Raw genomic sequence first — 14916 nt, forward strand, 5'->3', positions numbered from 1 at the left:
CGGGTTGGTCCCGCAGTCCCGAGGGGCAACGCTATGGGACCTACCTGGCAGCACTCTAGCTGTTCTGGCCCCAGCTTCCCCGATGCAGCCACTGGTCAGTTTTAGCAGCGACTGAATAGGGGAAGCTGGGGGCAGAGCAGCTCCAATGGTCCGGCTGGCCGGAGCACTTCCAGGTTCCTGATGGTGCCGGAGCATCAGGAGTGCCGGACCATCAGGAGTTTTACTGTACATAGGCATCTATCACCTCCCAAACTTTGTCCCAATTTTTTCACAATTTCTAGGTCACCCTATCTGGGACCAATTGGTTTAGTGGAATTGGTATCAACCACGATTTAGCTGTAAGTGCCGACAAGGGCAAATCATGTTCAGCACTAGTTCTGCTAAGCCAACTGCTGAAAAGGTATCATTTCCAGCACTGATAGGACCAAAGTTTCCATGCTGATCTAATCTTCAATGTCTGTTAAAACTGCCAACAAGAATGGTAATCAGTGCCAATTGTGGGTGTGTTTCTGTGACATCTGTCCACCCAAAGAGGGAAGCCTCAGGTAACATTCTGAACAGTCCAGGAAATAGCACCTTCAACTATCAGTAATACACAAAACCTTCACATTTAACTTAAATTTACTATCAAATTATCTTGTTAAAATTTTTATACATCTTCCTTATAATGTTTTAAAGAACATTAGGTTTCATGTGGAAGACATATTTCTTTGAAAATAAACTACTTGAAACCAAGTGATAGACACCATCAGTTTTGTACTTGTATTCTCTTTACTGAGTTTCCATTTACAGATAAACTTGGTAAAGCCTTATAGAATAACCAAGTTGGAAACTCTTCTTGCATAATGAAGGAAGGCTAAAGGTAAACAATAAGAATGGCCATTTTGGGTCAGACCAAATGTCCATCTAGCTTAGTATCTTGTGTTTTGACAGCAGCTGATGCCAGGTGCCCCAGAGGGACTGATCAGAACAGGTAATAAAGTGATTACATCCCTTGCTGACCACGACCAACCTCTGGCAAACAGAGGCTGGGGGAACCATCCATATACATCCTGGCTAACAGCCACTGATATATGTATGCACTGTAAAAAAAAATATAGTATTTTGAAATTCACCTCACACAGGTCCACTCAATCAATCCTACTTCTTGCCTGCAGCCGTGACCTGACCCTCAGCCTCCCAGCTGGCTCTCCCCTCTTGCTGGCCTCTGCTGCCCTGGTGGGCAACCCTACCACCTTTGTTTGCCCAGCTCCTGCTGTAGCTCCCTGCAGCACTGCTGCCCTTCTGGGCAGCCCCACTACCATGCATGGGCTCCCATTGCCCTGCCAGCCTGCAGAGTTCCCAGGTACTAGCTCTCCACCCGGACTCTCTGGTCCTGGAACATCCGCAGTCCAGAAGGACCAGAGTCTCACAGTTTAGCCAGTTTCAGCCTGTACTTCCATACAGAATTCCACCAATTATTCATTGATAATAAAAACAAGGAGTAGTCCTGTGACCCTTAGAGACTAACAAAAATACACATATATAATACAGGTTGGACTTCACTGGTCCAGCACCTTTGGGACCTGAGCGGTCCAGAATGAGGAAATCTGCCAGACCAGCGCAGGTCCCCTGCCACCAGCCCCCGCCCCGCCCCTCTCTGCTGCCGGCTCCTTTGGCCCTGCTGCTGGCCAGGACACACAGCTGCTCTGGCCCCTCTACCATAGCTGCTGCTCCAGCGCCACCGCTGGCACAACAGCTCGCAGCCCTGGCCTTGATGCCGCGGCACCAGTCCCACTGCTGGCTGGCCTCCAGAGTCAGACGGGCTTGCCCTGCTGGGCTGCTGCAGCACTATCCCCTCTGTCGGGCCAGTATGCAGCCCCGCTCAGGCAGCCATGGCACAACCCCGCTGCTAGGCCTGCACATATGGGCTCCCTTGGCCCCAGCTAGGTTGTCGGGCTGCCTCTGCAATACTGTTGCCGAGCTGCTGAGGCCCTGGTCCCACCACTACCAGCCTTGCTGTGCACAGGGCTCTCATCAGTTGGCACTCTTGCCCCAAGGCACTCTCATTCAGCAACATCCAATGTCTTGCCAGACCACGGATGTTGCTGAATGAGAGAGTCCCAGTTTAGGGAGGTGCAACCTGTATCATGAGCTTTTGTGGGCAAAATACACTTCTTCAGATGAGATGATCTTAGACAGCCTTGTCTGACTCAGAACTTTATAATTACATTATTAAAAAAAAGTACTGATGTATTAATATCTTTATTCACAGAGCTGTGGTAAAGCAGTGTATTTACACAGTCAAGTGACTTTACAATAAATTTAGAAACCGATTTCTCATCTGAGTCACCTACATTGTTTTGTGAAGTGCGGGTATCAAAGATCATGAACCTCAGATTTTGTGGGTTACTTGAAGTCTGCTTACTGGAAAACAGATGTCTAGATACGAACTCATGATTTCCCAAAGCTATTTAATGTTTACTAGAATGGTAAGGGATTAAGAAAATATGGGTTTTCCTGATAGAAAGCAGCCGAGGAAAATAGAGAAACAAATACAACAACTAACTTTGACTAAATGGGAATAATCAATTTACAAGTTTTGTAAATTAAGCCTTTGCAAAATTGGTTTCAATTATTAGTTTCTCTCTCTCCCCCCGCTCCCATCCATGGGGTTCAAACCTGCATCGTATTTTAGCAAACTCCCATTGCCTTTTGAGTCCCGTCCCCCAAAAAGGTTTTACTACAGGAGTGGACCTTAGTATAAAACAAGCAGTAAACTGGATTATGTATATCTCATGCAAACATTGCTCTGAAGAAATAAAACATGTCAGACATCAAAAAGCACAGTGAAAATAGTATAGTAAAATCAAATTCTAGATTAAAAAAAAATCACTCAAGTCTGTTCTAGAGTTTCCCAAGCTGCAGACAGATTTTTCTCTCTTGATAATTGTATCAAATTTCCACAGGAAAGGAACTGCCCATCTGCAGCTGAGCTCTTTCAAAAAACACACCCAAAGATTTCACTTCAAATCTATTCTTCAGCAGCCTGTGATGTCACTGCATATGCAGGTGCTAACATTCTAGACAAAGAGCAGTTAACTGTTCATGTAAAAGTACAAACTCCCAAATTAAATCAGACTGCAAATAGCCGTGTGTACTTTCTATACATGCTGCTTTTAAAGAACTGCTGAGGGAAAGAATTATGACACCATGCTGCTTTGAGAAATTCTGCTCTGAAGGCCTGATCCAAAACCCAATGAAGCCAAACTGAAATCTTTCCACTAATTTAAATAAGCTTTTAGATCAAGCCCCAAATTTCTATAATTTCTAAAAAACTTATAACAGAATGGCAAAAAATCCAGAGTAGGCTCTTCACTAAAACTGGTGGTTTAATATGCTGTCTTGCATTTTCCAATTACTTAAAATAAGCAGCTATGGCTTTATGCTTCAGCACCTAAAGGCTACGTCTAGACTGGCCCCTAATTCCGGAAAAGTCATGCAAAGCAGGTAAGTCAGAATAGGGAAATCCGCGGGGGATTTAAATATGCCCCGCGGGATTTAAATAAACATGGCCGCCGCTTTTTTTCCCGGCTTGGGGGAAAGCCGGAAAAAAGCATCTAGACTGGCGCAATCCTCCTTGAAAGTAGGAATAAGAGAGCCTCCGGAAAAGGGCTTTATTCCGGAGGATCGCGCCAGTCTAGACGCTTTTTTCCGGCTTTTCCCGAAGCCGGGAAAAAAGCGGCGGACATGTTTATTTAAATCCCGCGGGGGATATTTAAATCCCCCACGGATTTCCCTATTCTGACTTACCTGCTTTGCATGACTTTTCCGGAATTAGAGGCCAGTCTAGACATAGCCAAAACTGTCATAAAAGTTTCTAGCCAAATGTGAACTTTGTGTCACTGATGAAATCTTCCTTAATCTTCAGGGAGTTCCTCTGCTTTACATGAAGACATACACAGTTCTTTCACCTCTAAACATGACTGACTACATACATTCCTGAACGTAACATCATCTCCCCTTAAGGCAGGGGTGTCCAAACTTTTTTCAAAGAGGGCCAGATTTGATGAAGTGAACATGCGTGAGGGCCTACCATTTTGCCTAACATTCTTTGAACCATTAAAATTAAATGCAAATTAACTATTTTATGCAAAGTTTATTGCAAACAGCATACTTTTCATTTCGTCACATGGATGACAAATCTAAACAGGTGTTAAATCACTCTGCCTTTCATATCTGAAGGCCAGATGAAAAAAAAATCCAAGAAGCTGAAATATATGTCAGGAACGTTGTAAAGTACATTACATGTTATTGGTAATAAAGGTTGTCTGTCAACTTTTAAGTTCAAAAAAGATGAACAGGAACATAACACCAAGTATACATGTTGTGTCCAAATATATTTATAACTGATTTAGACCAACTGACATTAACTGAGATTTTACAATGTATTCATCTCAATACATATGGATTCGTTGGGGGCCATAAAAGATAGATATTGCCAAATTACCTGTGGGGCCGTATTAAACCGGAACACGGGCTGCAATTTGCCCGCGGTCCGGACTTTGGACATGCCTGCCTTAAGGGGTCACCCAATTTTTAGCTTCAGTATGCAGAGAAGTATGCAGACACAAGGGACTCCTTGCATTCCTCCCACAAACTCCGTGTGCGCCACCCTCCCATCCCTCTGTATTTTCAGGGGCTACCTGCAACCATGCCAAGGTCTCTGTCTCATATGTGCATGAATCTATTCTCTTCCTTCCCTTCTCTCACCCAACTTAGTATTCTATTTGGGAGACACATCATTAGAGTGTCAGCATGTTGGGAGTCCAGAGGAAGATGAAACAGGGGTATCGAGTATTAGTAGAAAGGCTATTTTACCTCTATATTTGGCTCCAGTGCGACTGCTGCTGAAATATTACTTCCAGTTCTGGGGGCCTACAATTCAAGAAAGATGTCAATAAATGAGAGAGAATTTGCAGGAGAGCTGCAAATTAAGTCAAGAGCAGATAAATTTTGAAAAAAAGAGACTTCATTGGAGAACATTGGCTGCTCTGAGTTAAACTCTTAATTTATGTTACAGTGTGAGGGCTTCTAATGTTAGAAAATTTTTACTCTCTGGGGTATTCATTTAAGTACATGCTTGCAACATCTGCCATGGGTCATAACTTCTTAGCATTAACTCCTGTGATAAAGTGACTCCGTTTCTCTTTTGCTGTAATCACAAACTAAGCAGAACTCAATGGTGTGTTTATCAGTCAGTTTTTTTTTCAACTTTTAACCGTTATTTATTTATAGCACATATCCTAAAATGGATTTCTCAATTGAAGGCAACTGAAAGAGGATGAAAATTAATGTACTAAAACTGACAAAAGAAGTGTCAAAAGGTTAAATTACTCTTTATTTTGCCTCATATTAATTTAGTCAAATTTACACATCAAATTATATACTCATTAACTACTTGGAATTCAGTTAAGTTTCACTGTACAATCATTGAACATCTCTTTTCAGTTTAAAGAAAATCCACATCATCTCAGACACACACACTAGAAGCCTTTAAAAACTGAACTCAAGACACAAAACACATATCCTATTGAAACTGTTTACAATCCCACTTCTCGAACTAATAAAAGAGACTACCCAGACAGTGTACAACAGAAAGAAGTTTCAAAACACGTGGCTTAATTAGTGCAAGAATTACAATTTACAACATTTTTCATATAAATAGTATGGCATTTCTAGTGTAATTACCTAAAAAGAGGAAGCAATTCAAATATATCTGCTAGAGACTATTTTATGTAATAGTCTTTGATTTTGGAAAAAATCTGAATGGTCATGTTGCATAAATTAGGGCCAATTCTGTAATCATGCTGACTAGGGAAATCACATTAAGTAAAAGGAGATGTGCCTGTAGGTGGCCTGCAAGGATCAGGCCTTTATTAGTGAAATCCTGGAAAATGAAGATTACATGCCAACATTATTCTGAACAGAAAACTGATGGTCAAATTTAATTATGAAAAGTCCTCCTGGGTTTTGCGTAATGAAATCTTTCAAAGCTTCTACTGACTAGTGCAGATGCCAACATACTTTTTAATTGAATTTAGCCTTAAACATCATGTATAGCTATTGTTAGTACAGATGTTAGATATTGTATTTTAGTAATTGTGTAGCTGCAACATTTTTTAGAGGTTACACAGTTACTAAAATACTCTCTGGGGGTGAAGCTGGCAGCCAGTGCGCTCCTGGCCCCACTTCCACTGACACAGAGGCAGCAGTGCAGGGTGGCAACAGCCCCTGTCTGTAGGAGGCCCCAGCTCCCCAAAGACACAGGCTGCTTCAGCATCCCACAACCTTAACACAAAAAGCCCAAGCTTGTCCGCCCCCGCCTCTGTGTGAGGCAGCAAGGGGGGGGGGGGGGAGAGGGAAGAGACAGGCAGCACCGCAAAGTCAGCATGCATGGAGAGCCGGTTGAAAAGCTGGTTCCTCGCACGTATGGGTTCATTCTCTCCTGCCCCAACCCTCATGCTGCTGCCTCTCTATCAGGGGAAGCAGCATGGAAAAAGGGGGTTCTGCAAAAGCCGGTATGCATGGGGAGCCGGCTTGAAAGCTGGTTTCCTATGTGTTCCAGTTTCCTCCTGCCCCCCTCATACTCTGTGCTGCTGCCTCTCTATCAGAGGCAGGAGTTCAGGAAGGGGACAAGACAGGTGGCTCCACAGGATCTAGGTCTCAGGGGAAACCTGCTTAAAAGCCAGCTCTCCCTGAGCACCAGCTGCTGCCTACCCCCTGTGATGCTGCCTCTGTGGGAGGCAGCTGGGGGTGGGGGAAGGCAGCTCTGTGGGAACCAGCATGCATGGGGAGGCAGCTTAAAAGCAGGCTCCCCACAGGCATGAGTACTGGCTCCCACCCCCACTTACTGCATCTGATACAAAGGCAGCAAGGAGGTGAGGTTGCGTGTAATCATTTGGATTAACTGATAAGTCTAGGTTTACCAGTTAATTGTTTAAATGGCTATACGCTAACATCTGCTAGTAGTACTGAAAAGAGCACTTAAATGAATCCTTAATTTATACTAAATATATTTAAGAAAATAAATGTTATTGCTGCTTGCTTGTGGCTGATGTCATACCCATGTCAATAACATCCCTAGTATGCTGACAGTTTTTCTTTGCTTCATTTGTAAATTTGAGTTGACAGTAACAAGACAGCACACTTCAGATCCACTAATGCACTTCTAGGTTATTCTTAACTACGACTCTACCCTGCACTTTTTAAGCACTACTCAACTGTACTGTAATCACCCAGAGATGTGCTTATTGTCTTTTATGCACAATGAGGTACAAGTTATGATCCTGAGCTGCTACCCCATAATTACATGTCCTAAAAGAGTTACAGTGTAAATATATGAAGCAAAAAACAGGACTATGTAGCACTTTAAAGACTAACAAGGTGGTTTATTAGGTGATGACCTTTCGTGGGCCAGACCCACTTCCTCAGATCAAATAGTGGAAGAAAATTGCACGACTATATATACCAAAGGATACAATCAAAAAAATGAACACGTATGAAAAGGACAAATCAAATTTCAGAATAGAAGGGGGATGAGGAAGGGAGGTAAATGTCTGTGAGCTAATGATATTAGAGATGATAACTGGGGAAGCTATCTTTGTAATGGGTAAGATAATTAATGCCTTTGTTTAGACCTAGGTGTAAAGTGTCGAATTTAAGCATGAATGACAGTTCAGAGGATTCTCTTTCAAGTCTGGTGTTAAAATGTCTTTGAAGCAGGATGCAGGTAATCAAGTCGTTGAGTCAATGCCCTTTCTGGTTGTGAAAGTCAGAATAAGCACTTGAAAGTAGGAATAAGGGATCCTCCGGAAAAGGGCTTATTTTCCGGAGAATCGCATCTACACTGGCGCTTTTCTCCGGCAAAAACCCCGAGCCGGAAAAAAGCGGCAGCCATGTAAATGCAAATGCCGCGGGGGATATTTAAATCCCCCGCGGATTTGCAATTCCGAAGTGTCTCATTAGCATCCTTTTTCCGGAAAGGGATGCCAATGTAGACACAGCCCATGTGTTTTGATGTAAGTGGAATTACATTTTCCGATGAAATATTGTTCTATAGACAGACAATCCCTGCCTTGAATGTGAAAAAAAAATCTAGTTTAAGATAAGATGTAACAAATGAGAATGGATGAGAGAATTATAGTTTAACAATTACACAGATCACATAGGTATGTAATTTGATGGTCCTGCCCATCTACACTGGGCCAAGTTTTGGAAAAACCTCCTCGTTCGGAAGAGCCCTTCTTTCTCATGGAAGGAGGAAGACAGGGCTTCTGAAAAAGTGCATCTGCTCCTCCGCAAAAGAACCCCAAAACAAAATGTAAGAGCAGACATTCCCTGGATGCCCCGTAGTCTAGATGTAGTGAAATAGTACACTGATAGAGTTCTTCCCCACCACCTACATGTTTCTCCCGAAAACACAGAAGCAAAACCAAAACCATTTTCCATGTACTTCAGTAAAATAGTGAAAATCTGGAGGGGAAGTTAGGGAGCCGATAATTCCTGGATAAATTTGTATGAGGTCCATAAAACCTAAGCACTAGAAGTCAGGTTAGAAAGTAAAAAAAATGTATGATCATAGTACTGTCTGTATGATTACAGACTCTGGAGCTGGTGAAATACATACATAGCACAAGTACAGTTTTGTCATTTTATCAACCAACTCTCAAACTGCTAAAAATATTTTTAAATGCCATCCATAAAAATTACAGAGTACTGTTATTTTTGCCCTGTAATTATTTGTAAAGCTATATAAGTTTCTCTCTGAAAAGTGTTTTTGAAGTTTTGGCCACAATCTTTGTTTATAGGACTACAGGAATTAAAACCATTGTATCCAAGCAAGATCATTTTTGGAAGCACTTGGCTTGCTTCTCAATTGTGTATCCAATGATTCTGTGATTGATCTGAGACAGGTTATTTCCTCTTAGCACCACACTGTTTTTAGAAGCATTTTGAAATCAGAGGAGTTTCTATTCTCCCAGTTATGAACATATTTGCATTTTAAACCTCTTGCAGCATAACAGACTGATCTACTATCCTAAGTTCCATCTCTGCAGATCAGACAGTTTGATTCTATTTTCAGTTTCACTCCTGAAACCACAGTGAATCCATGGAGCTCCACCAGTGCATGCAAACAAAGGAAGCAAAAGATAAGAACTAATGATGGCCCAGATGATGCTTCCCTATGAAAAAGTCTGCACAAGGGAACAGAATTAAGAAAAAAATATGTAGCCACAGAACCACAGAAATGGTTTTAGGCCAGAGTGGAAGAAGTAGGGGCTGTATCCAACTAACCTATGTCTCAGAGGTAGTGGTGTTCGTGTGTGGTACCTTAAAGACGAACAATTTTATTATGGCATAAGCTTTTGTAAATTGTAAATCACTTCATCAGATGCATAAAGTGAAAGGAAAAGAAAAATAGGGATAAAGAGATGGGAATGTTACATCAGAGTTAATTCAATCAGGACAGATGCGGATAAGAAGGCGAGAATATCTAAAGTGAAAAATTACTTATGTTAATGAGCAAGTTGTTCCCTATCCAAACCCATTCTGATGGTGGCAAATTTGCAAGTGAACTCCACCTCAGCAGCTTCACTTTATAACTTGTTTTTGAAGTTTTTTTTTTTGCTTGAGTGTAGTAACTTTCAAGTCTGTTTCTAATTGTCTAGGGAAGTTAAAATATTCTCTCACTGGTTTTTGTATGTTACCATTCTTGATGTCTGATTTGTGTTCATTTATTGTTGAGCAGAAATAGCTCCATTTGTCAAATATACATGGAAGAGGTGCACTGCTGGCACATGACGGTATACATCACATTAGTATATGCGCGGGTGAACGAGCTTTTGATGGCATGGCTGATGTGGTTGCTTTGGAGCTAGGACTTGAAATCTGATGTCAGGTGGAAGGAGAAGATTACCTTTGTGCCAGGAACATGCCTGTCATTTTCTAACTTGTGTCTCCTTAATCTTGCAAATTTAATGATTCAGAAACTGCACTAAAGTATTTACTTGACTATAAGGCAAAAGCCAATAGTGAATGCTCTTTTAGTGAAACTCCATTTCAAAGGCAAAACAAACCTCTTACCTTGCCCATTGTTTCTCAGTACCTTTCCACTTTAGTTTTAAGGGAATGGGGTGTGATCTGGGGTGGAAAAAAAGGGCAGAAGTAGGATTCCTGGGATTATATTTCCACTTCAACCTTTGATCATAAAAGGAGTTACTGCACATCTTCCTGCTTCAATAAATTGGGTATACTATCTACATCACAGAAGCACTTAAAGGCTTAAGTGAATGTTCTTGGAAGGCTTTGAGATTCTGAAATGAAGTGTGAACACTGAAATAGTTGTAAGTATTTGTACTAAAGTTTAAATGCTATATGTACAGTTTTAAACCACACTTCAAAACATTCTGGCTTCAATTCATTAGGGATTCAAACTATTTGCACAAAATGTATTATGCAATATTGCACAGCATCTTTGTTTCCATTTGAAAAGGCATATTCTCACCTTCGTGCACAAGAGAATTACACAGTAAGCTTCATTTGCCATTAATGGAAGTAGCTGTAAAATCCTTAATGAGATTAAGGACCTATACATATTTTGTGCTTTTAGTGAAGCAGGTTCAAGGAGCAAGAATTTTCAGTCACATGCACACATATTTGCATATTTCCCCATAGTTTTATCTTAAGTACATTTAACCCTCTTTAACTAGTGTAAACACTTTTCCAGGAGTCTATAGCTCAGTCATTGATGCATTCTTATTATTTTTCAGTTTGAAAGAAAAATAATGGAAACACAGCCAACATTTCAAAGTCTTGCATACTACTTTTTAAACCAGGGTCACCTGAACAAATACGAAACACCACCCAAACCCAAGTCCCTACCCAGTTTGGCAGATGGTAGTTTTTACAGCTACAGCCAATCCTGCAGATACATGTATTGGCCTTCCATTTAAGTCAGAGGAAACTTACGCATTAAGGCCGGAATTGGACACCTACTTTTCAAGCAGGAAGACCTATCATTTTTGCTGCATCCCCATAGCAAAGTTTAATCATAATAGCAAAAAAATATTGTTAGAGGTAGCCATAATTCAAGATTTTGAATGGGACACAATCTCACTAGTTACTATAATTCAAGTAAGAGTAAGGGCATTGTTTCAGAGCAGCTCACAAGAGCATAAAGGCATTTAAGCTCTGGAACAGCTGCCCCTCACATGCTTCATTCCTCTGAAAGAACTGCTAGACAGTTAAGCTAAAACTTGAGAGAGGCACAGAATTAGAGTGAAGGACGATTTTTTTTTTAAACTCTAATTGTAGGCTAGTGTCACAGTGCTTCTATGGCAGAGCTATACCTGCCTTGGCCATCTCTCTGATCTTTTATATTATGTCTCATTTCAGCCCTCTCTCGTCTCCTGTAGTTTTCACCTAAAGTTAATCCCACTGGAAAATGAACTAACTTAAATTTGAGTGTGTAGAGATTGCGAAAATATCATTAATATCTGCCATTCTAGAATGATTAAATGATGCAAAAATGTGTTGACATTTGACTATGTGGATTTAATTAAAGGGATACATGTACTAGTGCAGTGTTTCTCAACCAGTGGTACGCGTACCCTTAGGATTATGCGAGAGAAGTCTGGGGGGTACATCAGCACATGTGAAATTTGGCAAAAATGTCCAGGATTTTGTCCTGCAAAGGGGATCAGGAGGGAAAGGTGGCAGGTGCCTGTCAAATTCAATGTTCAGAGCCGCACGCCTGAACGTTAACAGCCGCTCTGTGCACGCACCCCAGTGCCTAGTGTGAAAAACGTGTGGCTGTGGTGGCGGCGGCTCTGGTGAGATCCAGGGCAGTTCCAAGTTGGGAGGTGGGTGAGTGATTGGGGGGGGGGCCAGTTACCTCCGTGCTGGAGTGGAAGCGCATAGCCTCACACGGTGAGCCCAGCACTGGCAGGCCACTTACTCCCTGCAGACAAGCCGCTAAGGCAGGGCCTAGCAGCGGGAGCGGGCACTTCAAAGGTAGAGTTACCATACATCCGGTTTTCCCCGGACATGTCCTCATTTGCCCATGTTAAATTGCCATTCAGCCGGCTTTTTTAAAACAAAAAATGTCTGGGATTCAGGGAGGAGGTGGTGGCATCTGTCTTCCAGGGAACGTTCAACTGTCTTTCAGAGCCACGCGCCTGGACAGTTCATAGCCGCTTTGCGCACGCCTCCCAGTGCCTGGATGGAGAAGTGTATGGCTGTGGCAGCTGCTCTGGTGAGACCCAGAGTGTTGTTAAAATGATCTGGGGCTGCCTGGCTCTGGGGGAGGAGTGGGTGGGTTAGGAGCAGGCGGGGCTGGAAGTGCTTGGCTGTGCGTGAGGAGTGAGAGCATTGAGTTAGACAGGGGGTATTTAAATTTTGTTTTAAAGGGATACTTTATAAAAAAGATTGAGAAACACTGTACTAGTGGACATGTGTCATATGCATGTGTTTTACCATCAATAAATAATCAGAGCACATCTCCATACTTCTGGTTCAGAAGAGCAGGACTTGCCCTTACCCTGGAACAATTTTGCCCTTTTATGGGCTGTTGACAATTAGAAGGTATAGAAAGAGCTCCGTTTTCTACAGCGAGGCAAACTTCCTTTGTAATGGCAGCTTTCCCTCCAGCTTAGACTGAAATGTAAGCAACAGTTTTGAACCTTAGTGCTATATATGCTGTGATAAATAAATTTACATATTGATATATGCAAATATAATAAATTCCAAGTTGCTAGCTGATTTAGGTAATAAGTTAGAGATGCAAGGGATCCATTTTAAAAGAAAATTTAAAAACATTTCATAGTAGCTACTAGAAGTTTTACCCAGCATTGCTCAGATCTTTAACTCAATTTTTAGTTTTTGGAAAATTGAATGAAAATGTACATGTTTAATTTAAATCATTGCTCTAGGTTGGGGCTGGGGAGGAGGAGTTTGGTATGCAAGCTGCTCCAGGAATAGAGGGCTACCCCAACCCTCTCTCACTGCAGCAGCTTAGGGCCAGGAAGGAAGCACCTCTCCATGGCCACTGCTGCTTCAGTGAGAACAGCCAGGGGAGGAGTGCATGTTCCCTGGCTGGGCTAGGTATAAGTTCATCAGACCTCTGCACTCCACAGCCAGAGTGAGAAATGCAGCAAACTGCACTTTTCCCTCGCTCCCGGACTAAGGGAACTGCCTGCAATGTCCCCCTACCAATTGGATTTGGGAGGCGACGGGGGGGGGGGGGGGGAGGGCAATCAGCAGCTCCCTGTTCTTCCCAAAAGGCACCTAGGGGGACTGAAGTTGGGACAGTCTTAGACTAGTGATTCTGTTTCTTTTTTGTATGGTTTTATGAGAAGCAAGCCCATTCCAAGCACATCCCATTTTCCTGGCACAATAGTCTTCTACCTTTCTTTAAATTATTATAAGAGGAAGCTGCATACCGAATTTGGTGGGCCTTGTTCTTACTGTTTAGGAGGAGCTCTTGAACAAACAGACAGACAAACTCAAATATACAGTAGAGATGAAATGCCTGCAAAAAAATTCAACTTTCCTGTAATTGTGCATAGCTCTGGCATGGTTTTAGTTTTTTTCTCTCTTGAAGCTGCCATCTTGCTTATCACAGAAGACAGTGGGCTGTTTGTATTTGCTCCCCATGCACTGTTCTGACTCCTCCAATATCCCATCAGGTCACATTCCATATGTTTAACAAAGGCCATTCCTCCCCAATTCAGATTGCAATATTGTTCCTGCTATCTGAATATGAAATCCAGATGACATGTGTTCTGAAGTCTGGGAAGGCATTCCCTTTTCACACACAATAGCATCCATTCCCCAGTAGATCCAGAACACTTCCTTTGTGTCTCACTCTCCACTGACCCCACAACTTTACTTTGTTCTATGCCTACCTACCAATTTAGTAATGTGACTACCAAGTATTTTAATTCCCATTTAATCTCACATTCATTGAGTTACAGTGCTAAATGCCCTAATCCCTTTAATCAAACATCTTTTGAAAACATAACCCCCCTAAAGTGGACAGAAAGAACTGGAAATATTTCAAAATTTCATATTGCTGCAATTGAATGATGGTATACCAGCCCAACCCTGGATCCGAAAGCATTTTACATACACCAGTTTTCTAAATAGCTCCCAGAAGGCAGACAAGAACACTGTCATGACTTAATTAACAAAAGGTAGAAAGGCAGAACACAGCAGTTGTTTTTAGCACAGGAAGTGAAGGTGGAACACAGCATCTCAACAAAGGAAGTGAAGAACACTCTATTCAGCTGAAGCAGCAGGATATACATGGTGTAACTGGAACCTAACCAGGACTCCAGGTTAATGTCAATGTTCCCTTTTTCTCTTGTGTGAAGAATGTCTAATTCGGTGCTACGCTCATAGATATGACTTTCATCCTTTAGGACAAGATGTTCTCCATTTACCCATCACTTAGGAGTTCAATCTACCTACAACTGTCTTCTCCCTTTATCTCAGTCTTGCCTCATTCCATTTCTCTCTTCCTCCTTCACTCTTCCTCCACCCTCATTCAATCTCTCTTTATCATCCAATTTCACAGGTTTTTTTTCCCCCCACTCAGCTTAGTCTCACTTCTTGTGCTCCATGGGCACACACACAAGGTCTCTCCCCCTCTTCTCCTTACACACACTCAGAGGAGTATGAGAAAATAAAAGCAGTATCAAGTTCTTCACTGCTGCTCTCCTCTCTTTGCCCAAAGCACTGATCCAGCCCAATATTCCTTTGTTTGCAAGTAGTGCTATGTTCTGTGTCAAAATCTGATGTAGTTGCAGACCTAAAAATGAAAGTGTGTTTTTAAATGAAGTCCTCAACGTATGAGAATTACCTCTATAGGATTGT

General features: G+C 42.0%; 1 protein-coding gene across 6 annotated transcripts in view; it reads right to left on the reverse strand.

The window, feature by feature from the left end:
• FYN (FYN proto-oncogene, Src family tyrosine kinase) overlaps positions 1–14916 on the reverse strand; it is a 191554-nt gene that overhangs the window by 140288 nt on the left and 36350 nt on the right. For 4 of the 6 annotated variants that reach the window (XM_075923995.1, XM_075923992.1, XM_075923990.1 and 1 more), the window contains exon 2: positions 4861–4917. The exons of the other annotated variants lie outside the window; for them this stretch is intronic. The gene's annotated coding sequence lies outside the window, so the exon portion shown is untranslated. The remainder of the gene's footprint in view (positions 1–4860; positions 4918–14916) is intronic. 6 annotated transcript variants of the gene reach the window in all.

This window comes from Pelodiscus sinensis, chromosome 3, assembly GCF_049634645.1.
Source record: "Pelodiscus sinensis isolate JC-2024 chromosome 3, ASM4963464v1, whole genome shotgun sequence".
In the NCBI taxonomy this organism is placed as follows: Eukaryota; Metazoa; Chordata; order Testudines; family Trionychidae; genus Pelodiscus; species Pelodiscus sinensis.